The sequence below is a fragment of the Panulirus ornatus genome, chromosome 39, assembly GCF_036320965.1.
Source record: "Panulirus ornatus isolate Po-2019 chromosome 39, ASM3632096v1, whole genome shotgun sequence".
Classification (NCBI taxonomy): Eukaryota; Metazoa; Arthropoda; class Malacostraca; order Decapoda; family Palinuridae; genus Panulirus; species Panulirus ornatus.
In genome coordinates this window covers 14,534,729-14,550,321 of record NC_092262.1, presented here as the reverse complement: position 1 = coordinate 14,550,321, position 15,593 = coordinate 14,534,729, and positions in this window count along the sequence as shown.

Genomic DNA, 15,593 nt, shown 5'->3' with positions numbered 1-15,593 from the left:
TTTGAAAAATTCCATTGCAATACCATCCAGACCCGTCACTTTGCCGACTTTCATCTTCTGCAAAGCTTTTACTACCTCTTTTCTGTTTACCAAACCATTCTCCCTGACCCCTCTCACTTTGCACACCACCTCGACCAAAACACCCTATATCTGCCACTCTATCATCAAACACATTCAACAAACCTTCAAAATACTCACTCCATCTCCTTCTCACTTCACCACTACTTGTTATTGCCTCCTCATTAGCCCCCTTCACAGATGTTCCCATTTGTTCTCGTCTTACGCACGTTATTTACCTCCTTCCAAAACATCTTATTCTCCCTAAAATTCAATGATACTCTCTCACCCCAACATTCATTTGCCATCTTTTTCACCTTCTGCCTTTCTTTAAAACATCTCCCGGTCATTTGCACTGTTTCCCTCAACAATCATCCAAATGCCTCTCTCTTCTCTTTCACTAACAATCTTACTTCTTCATCCCACCATTCACTACCCTTTCTAATCTGCCCATCTCCCACCTTTCTCATACCACAGGCATCTTTTGAGCAAGCCATCACTGCTTCCCTAAATACATCCCATTCCTCCCCCATTCCCCTTGCGTCCTTTGTTCTAACCTTTTTCCATTCTACACTCAATCTCTCCTTGTACCTCCTCACACAAGTCTCCTTTCCAAATTCACTTACTCTTACCACTCTCTTCATCCCAACATTCTTTCTTCTTTTCTGAAAACCTCTACAAATCTTCACCTTCACCTCCACAAGATAATGATCAGACATCCCTCCAGTTGCCCCTCTCAGCACATGAACATCCACAAGTCTCTCTTTCAAGCACCTATCAATCAACATGTAATTCAAATTCTCTGGCCATCTCTCCTACTTACATACATATACTTACGTATATCTCTCTTTTTAAACCAGGTATTCCTTTTTCAGCACACAAATCTACAAGCTCTTCACCATTTCCATTTACAAGACTGAATACCCTATGTACACCAATTATACCCTCAACTGCCACATAACTCACCTTTGTATTCAAATCACCCATCACTATAACGCGGTCTCGTGCATCAAAGCTGCTAACACACTCACTCATCTGCTCCCAGAACCCTTGCCTCTCATGATCTTTATTCTCATGACCAGGTGCATAGGCACCAATAATTACCCATCCACTTTCAGTTTTACCCATATCAAACTAGAGTTTACTTTCTTACACTATCACATACTCCCACAACTCCTGCTTCTGTAGTGCTACGCCTTTTGCTCTTGTCCTCTCACCAACACCTAACTTTACCCCCAAGACATTCCCAAACCATTCTCTCCCTTTACCCTTGAGCTTCGTTTACTCAGAGCCAAAACATCCACTTTCCTTTCCTCAAACAAACTACCTATCTCTCCTTTTTTCTCATCTTGGTTACATCCACACACATTTAGACACCCCAGTCTGAGCCTTCGAGGAGGATGAGCACTTTCAGCATGACTCCTTCTGTTTCCCCTTTTAGAAAATTAAAATACAAGGAGGGGAGGGTTTCTAGCCCCCCACTCCCGTCACCTTTAGTCGCCTTCTACGACATACGGGGAATACATGGGAGGTATTCTTTCTCCCCTATTCCCAAGGAGGCATTATTATACTTGTTGCTGTCTCCCATATTAACAAGGTAGCACAAGGAAACAGATGAAAGAATGCCCAACCCACCCACATTCACATATATATACATACACATACATATACATATCTATACATTTCAACATATACATATATATACATACACAGACAAATACATATATACACTTATACATATTCGTACTTGCTGCCCTCAGCCATTCCCATTGCCACCCTGCCAGACATGAAATGGCACCCCCTTCTCCCCGCATGCACGCAAGGTAGCACCAGGAAAAGACAACAAAGTCCACATTCGTTCACACTGTCTCTAGCTGTCATGTGTAATGCACCAAAACCACAGCTCCCTTTCCACATCTAAGCCCCACTTTCCATGGTTTACCCCAGACACTTCACAAGCCCTGGTTCAATCCATTGACAGCACATCGACCCCAGAAAACCACATCATTCAAATTCACTCTTATTCCTTGCATGCCTTTCACCTTCCTGCATGTTCAGGCCCCAATTGCTCAAAATCTTTTTCACTCTATCCTTCCACCTCCAATTTGGTCTCCCACTTCTCATTCCCTTCACCTCTGACACATACATCCTTTTTAATTTTTCCTCACTCATTCTCTCCATGTGACCAAACCATTTCAATACACCAATTTCTGCTCTCTCAACCACACTCTTTTTATTACCACACATCTCTCTTACCCTTTCATTACTTACTCGATCAAACCACCTCACACCACACATTGTCCTCAAACATCTCATTTCCAACACATCCACCCTCCTCTGCACAACCCTATCTATAGCCCACTCCTCGCAACCATATAACATTGTTGGAACCACTATTCCTTCAAACATACCCATTTTTGCTTTCCAAGATAACATTCTCAACTTCCACACATTTTTCAACGCTCCCATATTCATATTCATATTCATGCTTGCCTTCATCCATTCCTTGTTCTCACACGACCCACATTTACATGAGCCAACCCATCAAAAATTCTATAAATATCTTCCTGGTGGCTACATTAAAAGTAATGAAAAATGATTAAACCTGGTTCCCCAAATCTTTACATATCACATCTGATTCTCAGTATCTTATGTCTGTCTGTATCTCTGATGCCTGTTCCTTCAGGAACTCCCTCAAGAGGGTGGCCTTAACAAGAGAGACTCAATAACTGATGAACCCCAGTGCCGTTTAACCAGAAGTGCCTCATCCTTAACAGGCCACTGGCAAAGGGCAATTTGAGCACAGTGTTTTCAGGGGCTCCTACCTGATGCCCCTGCCAACTAAATTTACCCAATATTCCTTCCTGCTTCTTCTACCTGATGCTCCTAGCTAATGTTCCAGCCTACTACTACTACCTAATGATTCTGTCTACTGTTCCTACCTACTACTTCTGTATATTGCTCTTACCATTCTGCCAAAAGGCAGGGCTAGCACATAACGCTCATTGCAGAAAAATCTAGATATGAAGAATAAGTGAGTTAAGTGTTGTGTGTGACATGGAGAAATTGTATGTTTGCCAGCAGTCCACATGTAGGTAAGGATGAAAGGACAGCTATCTGGGTCAAAGGAGTGTAATTTGCTAACCAATGAAGTGCTGGCTTACTATGCAGACATCATGAACCCTTCTGACACCAAGGCAATTAATACTGTTAATATACCTCCATGGTTGGATGCTACCAACCACAGTAGTAACTTTTTCTATATATTTAATTAATAATGAAAGCCAAATAATTCCTTAACCAATACTTTTGCACTAACACAGTCCAAATGGAACAATTATTTTCTTATCCATATACTTAAATGCTACTCTGATATTTGTCAGGAAACAGTTTGTCTCCTTCACTATTCTCCTAATACAGGAGTCTGGTGACAAGTTAGGGACGATCTCAACTTCCAAGTTACCCACACACACACACACACAGACTTCTGCAGTTTATTTCCAGCTAGAAAATCTTATTAAGAACTCTCACTGAGAAACATTAATTTACATTTGCTTAGGCTGAATTTCATCATCCAATTATCAGACCAATTTTGGAGTCCGGATAATGTTCCGCTTAGTGATCTAGTATAAAACTGCATACACCATTCACCAGGGAATAATCCTCAAGTTACACATGGATACAGACACTCTTTTCTAAAATGGTATGGTTTATTATCAATTTTACAGTATATCTATAATAAATACTTTTTACAGAATGTACAAAGTTACAAATGTAGACAATCACTGACAAAGTAAAATGAGTATATTGATCTTCATAATGACCAAAAGTATACTCAAATACCAATAAATGTAACAGATGGGATTCACTGGAAAACCAAGTAAAAAAGACACTTGTAAAGGACTAGCATAATCCAACTAATCAATGAGGACATATTTGAAAATCTTTTTTCATTCACAAGGACAAGTGTGAGAGCTCTTAATCCATAATCTCTTTCTGTATGAAGTTTTTACCTGACAATGTAATGATACTGCAACTAACAATCATGAGAGACAACAAATGGATCAACAAAAATCACAACAAAATTTATTACATTATTTGCATTAGCTGTTTACATTTTCAGATAAATGCACATGTGAAATGCAAATTCATGCAAATGCAATTTTGAATCTAAGTATAAATACAAAAGTAGTGATTAAGAGAAATAACATTAGCATTAAATAATGATGATTTCCCATAATATTGTTGAATGTGGGATCTACATCATAGATGAAGAAAAAAATGTCTGAGTAAATGCTTTGTATGCAATTGTGATTACCCTTAAGAAAATTATGTAATACAGAGTTTAAATACAGGACCTAGATATTTGCATTAATACCATTTCTGGCCCACCATACAAGAACATCCTAAAGGCTTAGGTTGGGTGGTTTGAGTTCATAAAAGAAATGCAGTTTTTTAGATAATTATACAAAAGTAATTGTTTCAAAGTTTATCCCTTTTTAACTAACAAAGAAATACATTTTACATCACTCACTCACTGACTCACTGAGAGCTGAAGGAAATATTTTTTTATATCATACTTTGTCGCTGACTGCGGCGTTAGAGAGCTAGCGCAAGGAAACAGACAAAAGAATGGCCCAACATACACATGTATACACATACACGTCCACACACAGCACATATACATACCTATACATCTCAATGTATACATATATATACACACACAGACATATACATATGTACACATGTATATAATTCATACTGTCTGCCCTTATTCATTTCCGTCGCCACCCGCCACACATGAAATGAAAACCACTCCCCCCATATGTACACGAGGTAGCGCTAGGAAAAGACAACAAACAGCACATTCGTTCACACTCAGTCTCTAGCTGTCATGTATAATGTACCAAAACCACAGCTCCCTTTCCACATCCAGGCCCCACAGAACTTTCCATGGTTTACCCCAGACGCTTCACATGCCCTGGTTCAATCCATTGACAGCAAGTCGACCCCAGTATACCATATCGTTCCAATTCACTCTATTCCTTGCACGCCTTTCACCCTCTTGCATCTTCAGGCCCTGATCACTCAAAATCTTTTTCATTCCATCTTTCCACCTCCAATTTGGTCTCCCACTTCTCCTCATTCCCTCCATCTCTGACACATATATCCTCTTGGTCAATCTTTCCTCACTCATTCTCTCCATGCGACCAAACCATTTCAAAACACCCTCTTCTGCTCTCTCAACCACACTCTTTTTATTACCACACATCTCTCTTACCCTTTCATTACTTACTCGATCAAACCACCTCACACCACGTAATCCTCAAACATCTCATTTCCAGCACATCCACCCTCCTTCGCACAACTCTATCTATAGCCCACGCCTCGCAACCATATAACATTGTTGGAACCACTATTCCTTCAAACATACCCATTTTTGCTTTTCAAGTTAACGTTCTCGACTACCACGTTTTCAACACTCCCAGAACTTTCGCCCCCTCCCCCACCCTATGATTCACTTCTATTTCCATCTGCTGCCAAATCCACTCCTAGATATCTAAAACACTTCACTTTCTCCAGTTTTTCTCCATTCAAACTTACCTCCCAATTGACTTGTCCCTCAACCCTACTGTACCTAATAATCTTGCTCTTATTCACATTTACTCTCAGCTTTCTTCTTTCACACACTTTACCAAACTCAGTCACCAGCTTTTGCAGTTTCTCACCCGAATCAGCCACCAGCCCTGTATCATCAGCGAACAATAACTGACTCACTTCCCAAGCTCTCTCATCCACAACAGACTGCATACTTGCCCCTCTTTCCAAATCTCTTGCATTCACCTCTCTAACAACCCCATCCATAAACAAATTAAACAACCATGGAGACATCACACACCCCTCCCACAAACCTACATTCACTGAGAACCAATCACTTTCCTCTCTTCCTACACGTACACATGCCTTACATCCTCGATAAAAACTTTTCACTGCTTCTAACAACTTACCTCCCATACCATATGTCCTTAATACCTTCCACAGGGCATCTCTATCATATGCCTTCTCCAGATCCATAAATGCTACATACAAATCCATTTGCTTTTCTCCAGATCCATAAATGCTACATACAAATCCATTTGCTTTTCTAAGTATTTCTCACATACATTTTTCAAAGCAAACACCTGATCCACACATCCTCTACCACTTCTGAAACCACACTGCTCCTCCCCAATCTGATGCTCTGTACATGCCTTCACACTCTCAATCAATACCCTCCCATATAATCTACCAGGAATACTCAACAAACTTATACCTCTGTAATTTGAGCACTCACTCTTATCCCCTTTGCCTCTGTACAATGGCACTATGCAAGCATTCCGCCAGTCCTCAGGCACCTCACCATGAGTCATACATACATTAAATAACCTCACCAACCAGTCAACAATACAGTCACCCCCTTTTTTAATAAATTCCACTGCAATACCATCCAAGCCCGATGCCTTGCAGGCTTTCATCTTCCACAAAGCTTTTACTACCTCTTCTCTGTTTACCAAATCATTCTCCCTAACCTTCTCACTTTGCACATCACCTCAACCAAAACACCCTATATCTCTCTATCATCAAACACATTCAACAAACCTTCAAATTACTCACTCCATCTTCTCACATCAACGCTACTTGTTATCACCTCCCCATTAGCCCTCTTCACTGATGTTCCCATTTGTTCCCTTGTCTTATGCACTTTATTTACCTCCTCCAAAACATCTTTTTATTCTCCCTAAAATTTAATAATACTCTCTAACCCCAACTCTCATTTGCCCTCTTTTTCACCTCTTGTACCTTTCTCTTGACCTCCTGCCTCTTTCTTTTATACATCTCTCATTCATTTGCATTATTTCCCTGCAAATATATATATTTATTATTATTATTATTATACTTTCTCACTGTCTCCCGCGTTAGCGAGGCAGTGCAAGGAAACAGATGAAAGAATGTCCCTCCCCACCCACATACACATGTATATACATACACATCCAAACACGCACATATACTTACCTATAAATCTCAACGTATACATATATATACACACACAGACATATACATATATACACATGTACATAATTCATAATGTTTGCCCTTATTCATTCCCGTCGCCATCCCACCACACATATGACAACCCCTCCCCCCGCATGTATGTGAGGTAGCACTAGGAAAATACACAATATATATATTTTATTTATCTATTTATTTTGCTTTGTCGCTGTCTCCCGCGTTAGCGAGGTAGCGCAAGGAAACAGACGAAAGAATGGCCTAACCCACCCACATACACATGTATATACATACACGTCCACACATGCAAATATACATACCTATACATCTCCACGTATACATATATATACACACACAGACATACACATGTACATAATTCATACCGTCTGCCTTTATTCATTCCCATCGCCACCCCACCACACATGAAATAACAACCCCCTCCCACCGCATGTGTGTGAGGTAGCGCTAGGGAAAGACAACAAAGGCCACATTTGTTCACACTCAGTCTCAAGCTGTCATGTAATAATGTAATAATGCACCGAAATCACAGCTCCCTTTCCACATCCAGGCCCCACAGAACTTTCCCTAGGCACTTCACATGCCCTGGTTCAATCCATTGACAGCACGTCAACCCCGGTTTACCAAATCATTCCAACCCACTCTAATCCTTGCATGCGTTTATGTTCAGGCCCTGATCGTTCAAAATCTTTTTCACTTCATCCTTCCATCTCCAATTTGGTCTCATGCTTCTCCTTATTCCCTTCACCTCTGACACATATATCCTCTTTGTCAATGCTTCCTCTCTGTGTCCAAACCATTTCAACACACCCTCTTCTGCTTTTCCAACCACACTCTTACCCTTTCATTACTTACTCAATTGAACCACTTCACACCACATAATGTCCTCAAACATTTCATTTCCAACACATCCACCCTCCTTTACAGCCCATGCATCGCTATCATATAATATTGTTGGAAATACTATTCCTTCAAACATACCCATTTCTACTTTCCAAGATAGCGCTCTCACATTTCCTCATCTCTCCCAGAACCTTCGCCCCCTTCCCCAACCTATGACTCACTTCTGCTTCCATGGTTCCATTCGCTGCCAAGTCCGCTCCCAGATATCTAAGACACTTCATTTCCTCCAATTTTTCTCCATTTAAACTTATATCACATCTAACTTGTCACTCAACCCTGCTGAACCTAATAACCTTGCTCTTATTCACTTTTACTCTCAACTTTCTCCTTTCAGGCACTTTTCCAAACTCAGTCACCAACTTCTGCAGTTTCCTCACTTGAATCAGCCACAAGTGCTGTATCATTGGCAGACAACAACTGACTCACTTCCCAGGCCAAATCAAACAATTATGGTGACATTACACACCCCTGCCGCAGACCGGCCTTCACTGGAAACCAATCACTCTCCACTCCTCCTACTCTTACACGTGCCTTACACCCTTGATAAAACTTCTTACTGCTTACAGCAGTTTATCTCCCATACCATATATTCTTAAGACCTTCCACAAAGCATCTCTATCCACCTTATCATATGCCTTCTCCAGATCCATGAATGCCACATTCAGATCCATCTGTTTTTCGAAGTATTTCTCACATACTTTCTTCAAAGCAAACACCTGATCCACACATCCTCTACCACTTCTGAAACCACACTGCTCTTCCCCAATCTGATGCTCTGTACATGCCTTTACCCTCTCAATCAATACCCTCCCATACAATTTCCCAGGAATACTCAACAAACTTATACCTCTGTAATTTGAACACTCACCTTAACCCTTTTCCCTTTGTACAATGGCACTATACCTGCATTCTGCCAATCCTTAGGCACTTCACCATGATCCATGCATACACTGAATCTCCTTACCAAACAACACAGTCACCCCCTTTCTGAATCAGTTCAACTGCAATATCATCCAATCCCACCACCTTGCCGGATTTCATCCTCCACAAGGTTTTCACCACCTCTTCTCTCTTCACCCAATCACTCTCCCTGACTCTCTCACTTTGCACATCACCCTGACCAAAACACCCTAAATTGGCCACTCTATCATCAAACACATTCAATAATCCTTCAAAATACTTCCTCCTTTTTCAAAACCTCTACAAATCTTCTACTTCGCATCCACAAGCTAGTAATCAGACATTCACATACAAAAGTCTCTCATTTTTACCATTTTTCCTACTCACTTATATTAGTGAAGGTCTATACAAATTGGATAGCTTAATTGTTGAAAAAATTTGCAAACAGTTCCCTTTCTTGTCCACATAATAAATTTCATGATGCACATGTTGCCAGACTTGAACGCACCTGACCTCCATTCGGGTAGTTATTTGTTTACCAAATGGTGTCATAACTACGTCTCTTTGTTGTATATCAAATGATTGTTATATTTCTTATATCTCCCCAGATGTGATTATTACATGAAAGTGCACTTGGGAACTTAATGTGTTTCATTTCCCCATGGTCATAAAGGAATATGTATAATTGTGTATATCTCTTTTTAAATCAGGTATTCTCAATCGTCAGTCTTTTTTCCAGCACACAAATGCACAAGCTCTTCACCATTTCCATTCATAACACTGAATACCCCATGCATACCAACCATACCCTCAACTGCCACATCACTCACCTTCGCATTCAAACCACCCATCAGTAATACCTAATCTCATGAACCAAAGAGGCTGACACACACACTTAGCTGCTCCCAAAACACTTGCCTCTCATGATATTTCTTCTCATGTTCAGTAGCAAAAGCACTAATAATCACCCAACTCTCACCATCCACTTTCAGTTTTACCCACATCAATCTAGAATTTACTTCTTTACACTCTCACACACCATCCCACAACTGCTTCAGGAGTAGTGCTACTCCTTCCTTAACTTTTGTCCTCTCACCAACCCCTGACTTTACTCCCAAGACATTCCTGCCCTTTACCATGGAGCTTCATTTCATTCAAAGCCAGAACATCCAGGATTCTTTCCTAAAATATACTACCTATCTCTTCTTTGTTCTCATTCTAGTTACATCCACACACATTCAGACACCCTAATCTGAGCCTTTGAGGAAGATGAGCCTTCCCTGCCTGACTCCTTCTGTTTCCTCTTTTAGAAATTGAAATACAAGAAGGGGAGGATTTCCAGCCTCCCGTACTGTTTAGTTGCCTTCTAAAACATGCAGGGAATATGTGAGAAGTATTTTTTTTCCCTATTCCCTATATGCATATGGGCCATTTTTTATCTGTTTCCTGGCACTAACTCGCTGATGTGGGAAACAGCGATTAAGTATAATAATAATCATCATAATAATAATAATAATAATAGGGGGCCAGGTAAGGATATTCCCTCAAAGGCCCAGTCCTCTGTTCTCAACGCTACCTCGCTAATGCAGGAAATGGCGAATAGTGTGAAAGAAATAATAATAATAATTTTTTTTTTTTTTTTTTTTTTTGCCGGTCTCCCGCGTTTGCGAGGTAGCGCAAGGAAACAGACGAAAGAAATGGCCCAACCCACCCCCATACACATGTATATACATACGTCCACACACGCAAATATACATACCTACACAGCTTTCCATGGTTTACCCCAGACGCTTCACATGCCCTGATTCAATCCACTGACAGCACGTCAACCCCGGTATACCACATCGCTCCAATTCACTCTATTACTTGCCCTCCTCTCACCCTCCTGCATGTTCAGGCCCCGATCACACAAAATCTTTTTCACTCCATCTTTCCACCTCCAATTTGGTCTCCCTCTTCTCCTTGTTCTCTCCACCTCCGACACATATATCCTCTTGGTCAATCTTTCCTCACTCATTCTCTCCATGTGCCCAAACCATTTCAAAACACCCTCTTCTGCTCTCTCAACCACGCTCTTTTTATTTCCACACATCTCTCTTACCCTTACGTTACTTACTCGATCAAACCACCTCACACCACACATTGTCCTCAAACATCTCATTTCCAGCACATCCATCCTCCTGCGCACAACTCTATCCATAGCCCACGCCTCGCAACCATACAACATTGTTGGAACCACTATTCCTTCAAACATACCCAATTTTGCTTTCCGAGATAATGTTCTCGACTTCCACACATTCTTCAAGGCTCCCAGAATTTTCGCCCCCTCCCCCACCCTATGATCCACTTCCGCTTCCATGGTTCCATCCGCTGCCAGATCCACTCCCAGATATCTAAAACACTTCACTTCCTCCAGTTTTTCTCCATTCAAACTCACCTCCCAATTGACTTGACCCTCAACCCTACTGTACCTAATAACCTTGATCTTATTCACATTTACTCTTAACTTTCTTCTTTCACACACTTTACCAAACTCAGTCACCAGCTTCTGCAGTTTCTCACATGAATCAGCCACCAGCGCTGTATCATCGGCGAACAACAACTGACTCACTTCCCAAGCTCTCTCATCCCCAACAGACTTCATACTTGCCCCTCTTTCCAAAACTCTTGCATTCACCTCCCTAACAACCCCATCCATAAACAAATTAAACAACCATGGAGACATCACACACCCCTGCCGCAAACCTACATTCACTGAGAACCAATCACTTTCCTCTCTTCCTACACGTACACATGCCTTACATCCTCGATAAAAACTTTTCACTGCTTCTAACAACTTGCCTCCCACAACATATATTCTTAATACCTTCCACAGAGCATCTCTATCAACTCTATCATATGCCTTCTCCAAATCCATAAATGCTACATACAAATCCATTTGCTTTTCTAAGTATTTCTCACATACATTCTTCAAAGCAAACACCTGATCCACACATCCTCTACCACTTCTGAAACCACACTGCTCTTCCCCAATCTGATGCTCTGTATATGCCTTCACCCTCTCAATCAATACCCTCCCATATAATTTACCAGGAATACTCAACAAACTTATACCTCACAAATTTGAGCACTCACTCTTATCCCCTTTGCCTTTGTACAATGGTACTATGCACGCATTCCACCAATCCTCAGGCACCTCACCATGAGTCATACATACATTAAATAACCTTACCAACCAGTCAATAAAACAGTCACCCCCTTTTTTAATAAATTCCACTGCAGTACCATGCAAACCTGCTGCCTTGCTGGCTTTCATCTTCTGCAAAGCTTTTACTACCTCTTCTCTGTTTACCAAATCATTTTCCTTAACCCTATATATATATATATATATATATATATATATATATATATATATATATATTTATTTTATTTTGCTTTGTCGCTGTCTCCCGCGTTAGCGAGGTAGCGCAATGAAACAGACGAAAGAATGGCCCAACCCGCCCACATACACATGTATATACATTCACGTCCACACACACAAATATACATACCCATACATCTCAATGTACAAATATATATACACACACAGACATATACATATATACACATGTACATAATTCATACTGTCTGCCTTTATTTGTTCCCATCGCCAACCCGCCACACATGGAATAGCAACCCCCTCCCCCCTCATGTGTGCGAAGTAGCACTAGGAAATGACACCAAAGGCACCATTCGTTCACACTCAGTCTCTAGTTGTCATGTAATAATGCACCAAAACCACAGCTCCCTTTCCAAATCCAGGCCCCACACAACTTTCCATGGTTTACCCCAGACGCTTCACATGCCCTGGTTCAATCCATTGACAGCACGTCGACCCCGGTATATCACATCGTTCCAATTCACTCTATTCCTTGCACGCCTTTCACCCTCCTGCATGTTCAGGCCCCGATCACAAAAAATCTTTTTCACTCCATCTTTCCACCTAAAATTTGATCTCCCACTTCTCCTCGTTCCCTTCACCTCTGACACATATATCCTCTTTGTCAATTGTTCCTCACTCATTCTCTCTATGTGACCAAACCCTTTCAAAACACCCTCTTCTGCTCTCTCAACCACACTCTTTTTATTTCCAGACATCTCTCTTACCCTTACATTACTTACTCGATCAAACCACCTCACACCACATATTGTCCTCAAACATCTCATTTCCAGCACATCCACCCTCCTGCGCACAACTCTATCCATATCCCATGCCTCGCAACCATACAACATTGTTGGAACCACTATTCCTTCAAACATACCCATTTTTCCTTTCCGAGATAATGTTCACGACTTCCAAACATTCTTCAAGGCTCCCAGAATTTTCGCCCCCTTCCCCACCCTATGATTCACTTCCGCTTCCATGGTTCCATCCGCTGCCAGATCCACTCCCAGATATCTAAAACACTTTACTTCCTCCAGCTTTTCTCCATTCAAACTTACCTCCCAACTGACTTCACCCTCAACGCTACTGCACCTAATAACCTTGCTCTTATTCACATTTACTCTTAACCCCCCTCTTTCACACACTTTACCAAACCCAGTCACCGGCTTCTGCAGTTTCTTACATGAATCAGCCACCAGCGCTGTATCATCAGCGAACAACAACTGACTCACTTCCCAAGCTCTCTCATCCAAAACAGACTGCATACTTGCCCCTCTTTCCAAAACTCTTGCATTCACCTCCATAATAACCACATCCATAAACAAATTAAACAACCATGGAGACATCACACACCCCTGCCCAAACCTACATTCAATGAGAACCAATGACTTTCCTCTCTTCCTACCCGTAGACATGCCTCACATCCTCGATAAATATATATATATATATATATATATATATATATATATATATATATCTTTTTTGTTTCTTTCATACTTTTTGACATTTCCCGCAATGGCAAGGTACCGTTAAGAACAGAGGCCTGCCCTTTGAGGGAATATCCTCACCTGGTCCCCTTCTCTATTCTATCTATTAGAAAATTAAAAAAAAAAAAAAGAGAGTGGAGGATTTCCAGCACTCCACTCAGTTCCCTTTCAGTCGCCTTCTACGAAACGCATGGAATACGTGGGAAGTATTATTTCTCCCCTATCCCCAGGGATAATATATATTTATATATATATATATATATATATATATACATATATATATATATATATATATATATATATATATATATTAGTATTAGTGAAAGAGAAGAGAGAGGCATTTGGACGATTTTTGCAGGGAAAAAATGCAATTGAGTGGGAGAAGTATAAAAGAAAGAGACAGGAGGTCAAGAGAAAGGTGCAAGAGGTGAAAAAAAGGGCAAATGAGAGTTGGGGTGAGAGACTATCAGTAAATTTTAGGGAGAATAAAAAGATGTTCTGGAAGGAGGTAAATAGGGTGCGTAAGACAAGGGAGCAAATGGGAACTTCAGTGAAGGGCGTAAATGGGGAGGTGATAACAAGTAGTGGTGATGTGAGAAGGAGATGGAATGAGTATTTTGAAGGTTTGTTGAATGTGTCTGATGACAGAGTGGCAGATATAGGGTGTTTGGGTCGAGGTGGTGTGCAAAGTGAGAGGGTTAGGGAAAATGATTTGGTAAACAGAGAAGAGGTAGTAAAAGCTTTGCGGAAGATGAAAGCCGGCAAGGCAGCAGGTTTGGATGGTATTGCAGTGGAATTTATTAAAAAAGGGGGTGACTGTATTGTTGACTGGTTGGTAAGGTTATTTAATGTATGTATGACTCATGGTGAGGTGCCTGAGGATTGGCGGAATGCATGCATAGTGCCATTGTACAAAGGCAAAGGGGATAAGAGTGAGTGCTCAAATTACAGAGGTATAAGTCTGTTGAGTATTCCTGGTAAATTATATGGGAGGGTATTGATTGAGAGGGTGAAGGCATGTACAGAGCATCAGATTGGGGAAGAGCAGTGTGGTTTCAGAAGTGGTAGAGGATGTGTGGATCAGGTGTTTGCTTTGAAGAATGTATGTGAGAAATACTTAGAAAAGCAAATGGATTTGTATGTAGCATTTATGGATCTGGAGAAGGCATATGATAGAGTTGATAGAGATGCTCTGTGGAAGGTATTAAGAATATATGGTGTGGGAGGCAAGTTGTTAGAAGCAGTGAAAAGTTTTTATCGAGGATGTAAGGCATGTGTACGTGTAGGAAGAGAGGAAAGTGATTGGTTCTCAGTGAATGTAGGTTTGCGGCAGGGGTGTGTGATGTCTCCATGGTTGTTTAATTTGTTTATGGATGGGGTTGTTAGGGAGGTAAATGCAAGAGTCTTGGAAAGAGGGGCAAGTATGAAGTCTGTTGGGGATGAGAGAGCTTGGGAAGTGAGTCAGATGTTGTTCGCTGATGATACAGCGCTGGTGGCGGATTCATGTGAGAAACTGCAGAAGCTGGTGACGGAGTTTGGTAAAGTGTGTGGAAGAAGAAAGTTAAGAGTAAATGTGAATAAGAGCAAGGTTATTAGGTACAGTAGGGTTGAGGGTCAAGTCAATTGGGAGGTGAGTTTGAATGGAGAAAAACAGGATGAAGTGAAGTGTTTTAGATATCTGGGAGTGGATCTGTCAGCGGATGGAACCATGGAAGCGGAAGTGGATCATAGGGTGGGGGAGGGGGCGAAAATTTTGG